Here is a 4,268-nt window from a genome sequence, read left to right as displayed (position 1 = left end):
GGACTGATCACTGTTGAGTGGTCCTTATTGGCAGAGGTGATCTCTCCTCCTCTGACTATAGTTATCTGGCACTCAGTCCAGCCTGTTTCCAACCTCCCTTAGCCCTCCCATACAAAGAAAGAGATCTTCTCTAAATTTCCCTGGGGGTATGAGGGGCTCTCAGCTTCCAACTCTCCCTCTTCCTTAACTCTCTCTGCCACTTTGAAAATTTATACAATTTGATGCATTTTGACAGATGCATACCCCTGGGAAACCACCAACACAATCAATCCACAGGAGATTTCCAGCATCCCCCAAAAGTTTCCTTAGACATGTTTGCAGCCCATCTTTCCCTCTGCCCCTAGCCCCATGGAACCACTGATCTCCTTTCTGCCACTATAGGGAAGTGTGCATTTTCCAGAATTCTGCATGAATAGAATTTTACAGTATATACTCACTTGTGTCTGGCTTTTTCCATCCAGCATAATTTTTCAAATGCATTTATTAAATGTCTATTTTGTGCCAATGGCTAAGTATACATTAGCTTATTTTTAAAAATATTTATTTATTTTTTTATTTGGTTGCGCCGGGTCTTAGTTGTGGCAGGCGGTCTCCTTAGTTGTGGCTCGCCAGCTCCTTAGTTGTGGCATGTGAACTCTTAGTTGCTGCATGCATGTGGGATCTAGTTTCCTGACCAGGGATCGAACCCGGGTCCCCTGCATCAGGAGCTCAGAGTCTTAACCACTGTGTCACCAGGGAAGTCCCTCATCCAGCATAATTATTTTGAGATTCATCCATCCTATTGACATATCAATAATTTATACTTTTTTATTGCCGAGTAGTATTCCATTGTATGAGTACATGACATTTTATCTGTTTCCTTGTTGAGAGACATTTAAGTTGCATTCTGTTTGGGGCTATTACAATTAAAGCTGCTATGAATATTCATGTACAAACTTTCATGTTTAATTCTCTTGGATAAATAGGAGTTCAATGACTGGATTAAATGACAGGTGTATGCTTAACATTTTAAAAAATTGCCGCATTCTTTTTCAAAGTGGTTGTACCATTTTACATTCCCAACAGTATTATAGGAGAACTCCAGTTTGTCCACATCCTTGTCAGCAGTTGATATGGTCAGTCTTTTAAATATTTTGCTATTCTAATGGGTGTGAAATGATATACAATTATGATTTTAATTAGCACACAACTAATGATGTGGAGCATTTTTCATGTGCTTATTGGCCATTCACATATCTTCTTTCATGAAGTGTTGCTTCACATTTTTTGCCCATTTAAAAACTGCATTTTTTTGTATTTTTATTATTGAGTTGTAAGAGTTCTTTATATGTTCTGGATATAAATCCTTTGCCAGATATATTGCAAATATTTTCTCCCATTTTGTGGCATAACTTTTCATTTTTTAAACAATGTATTTCAAAGTGCAACATTTTAAAATTTTGATTAGGTCCAATTTATTAACTTTTTGTTTTATCTTTTGTGTACACTAAGAAATCTTTTCGTACACCAAGGTTGCAAAGATCTTCTCCTATGTTTTCTTTTAGAATGGTTTAAGATTTTATAGCATTTGTGCATAATCTTAACTTCCTCCTCTATTCTCTGATATCCTTGGGTCGTGGGTCTTTCCTGGAAAGGTCAGTAGCATCTCTTTTTATCTGTAATGGGAATAACTCTTAAGACCTAGTTGGAGTCCTTTGATTATATCATCAGCCATATGGGTTTGTGGCCACACAAACATATAGAAGAAAATTTAGAAATTTCACTGAGTGGTTCTCTCCTACTTAGGACTGTAATGTAGAATATGACTAGTTGTCCCATCTGGAGCCTAAATGAATTTCATATCCCTCTGAAGAAAAGTGGGCAGGAGTGCTAAGAACTGATTTGGCTAAAGGAAGAAGGAAGGAGTTTTTGCTCAGGCCGCTGGAAAGACAAGGGAGATCAGAAGAAAGCAAGGTGTCTATCCTGGATATTTATGTCTATCCTGGATCAAGTTCTTGAGACTCAAGCAGAAACTGAAAAACATGATTTCACAACTGATGCTGTGAGGCAGAGGAATACAAACAGAGGTGCTATCTTGGCACCCAGGGGAAAAGTGCCCTACAGAGGTGGTCTTCTCCACCTGATATAGACCCAGCATGGCTTTAACCAGGGAAGACTCTGGGAAGTCAACCCACATCTTTGGCACCATGGGAGTTTGCAGATCTGGGAGCTCCGAGAGCCACCAGCCTTGGCACAGCTGTTAGTGTGGTCACAGGAAAAAAGAAGTGGGGACAGAGTTGTAAAACAAGAGAGAGGTTCTTGAGTGCATGAGAGACTTCCCTGGGGAACTCTCCAAAATTCAGGAGTAGTAGGTTGTTGCCAATAACAAGACAGGAAAGGTGAGCTGGATAAGCTTTAGGGACAGTTACAATGGAAACGACTGGCCCAAGTGAGTGCCATGGATTACTTATTGCCATTAGGAGGAGGTTGGGGAAGGTCAGGCATGGTGTGTTTTCTGCCTGTTGCAGCCATGAAAAAGTCAAGGGCTAAAAAGGCCAAGAGTTATCTGAACTGCCCTCCCTAGGAAGGTCATGCATTCAGGATTTGACTCATTGATGATTAACCTTAGTGTTGATCTGTAGATGTTGGTTTCTCTAAGAGGGAATTGTATGATTCCACTTATCTGTGTTACCTAGAGTAGTCAAATTGCATAGAGACAGAGAAGAGAATGGTGGTTGCCAGGAGCTAGTGGAAGGAGGAATGAGTTGTTGCCTAATGGAAGAGTTTCAGTTTGGGAAGATGAAAAAGTTCTGGAGATGGACGCACAACAATGTGAAGGTACTTAATGCCACTGAATTTTATACTTAAAAATGGTTAAAATGGTAACTGTGATGTTATGACTTATTTCCAAATGGTTCAAAACAAGAAAAAATAAAAACACCCCAAACATACACATGCAAACATACCATACATATAGATAAAGCAAATGTGGCAAAACATTAACAGTTGGTGAATTAGGAGGCCAGGACACCTAGGAAATGCTCAAATCCTTTTCCCAAACAAGGGACATAATCTTCTCTCTCTCTCTTCTCCATAAGGTTCCTAAGGATAATACATGCACAGGAGCAATGACGAAGGAGCTTGCATTTGAAAGCTCTGTTAGGTGGCCTAGAGCACAACGCAGAGGCCAGAGGCTTACCTATGCTGTTCCTTCTCCTAAGCACAAACCCAAGTTTGGGCACCTTCGTGGGCCAAGACGCCAAAAAGATGAATGCACTGCAGCAGGCATGGGAGAAGAAAACTGTGAGCCAGATGCCCTCTTCAGCAATGCAAAGGGAATAGGGAGAAAGGAGGGTGGCAGAGAGGGGCCCACCATCTTTTCTAAGCCACTCCCACTCAGTGTGCTAAGATCTCTCCATCACACTGGCATGACCTCTTCTTGAGGTACAGAGGTGAGGGACATGGGGAGAAGTAAAGATGGCTTGCGTTCCTTCTCTTCCCAGGGATAAAGGGTAGATGGATGGAGGTTCTTAGTCAATATCTGAAAGCCACTCTTCCACTCTTGTAAGTATCTCTAGCATCATGAATGGTGTATAGGCCATTGTCTTTGGAGGAGCTGTGAAAAGAAGTTCCAGCTTGGAGAGGTCAGAATCAGGTGAAGCAGTATTGTTGCTGCCTCCCTTGAAAGCTGTATCCAGGAATGAAGATGTCAACCAAGAGAGGAGGCACTTTGAGTGAAAATGCTTAGGAACTTGGAGAGAAAATTATAAGCACCGATGGCTACTTTTATTAAGGGCCAAAGAATCATTTGATGTAATGTTGGTCAAAGAAGCACAACTTAGGTGGAGGAATCTCTACCCTGGCCCTTCCTAAAATGCTGCCTTTCCTTCTCTTTAACTTATTTTCCATAACCTGACGAAATAGAGGTTCAAACCATAGGTATAATCAGGTTTTATAATTTGGAACACTGTGGAGACAAAGTAACTGAGTTCCCTTTGGTATAAATTACTGACATTGCTCCAAATTTAGCCACATCTGTAAATGTCATATAATAGGAATGAACTCAAGGAAAGAGGAAGGGTAGCAGGTAAGATGTGGGGAAAAGGGAACAGAAAGTAATAATCCCTTGAAACAGAACAGGGAACCTCTGACTTTCAACTTAACTGGATGTTGAATGATGGTCTTAAGTTGAACAACCATAAATTGAGTCAATTACAATTTTGCTTGAAGCTTCTCCTAAACTCTGGTCTTTTGCCAACTTCTTGAAACACTCAAACATCCTTAGCTTA

The sequence above is a fragment of the Pseudorca crassidens genome, chromosome 5 (genome assembly GCF_039906515.1).
Source record: "Pseudorca crassidens isolate mPseCra1 chromosome 5, mPseCra1.hap1, whole genome shotgun sequence".
In the NCBI taxonomy this organism is placed as follows: Eukaryota; Metazoa; Chordata; class Mammalia; order Artiodactyla; family Delphinidae; genus Pseudorca; species Pseudorca crassidens.
Note: the sequence above shows the minus strand (reverse complement) of the source record.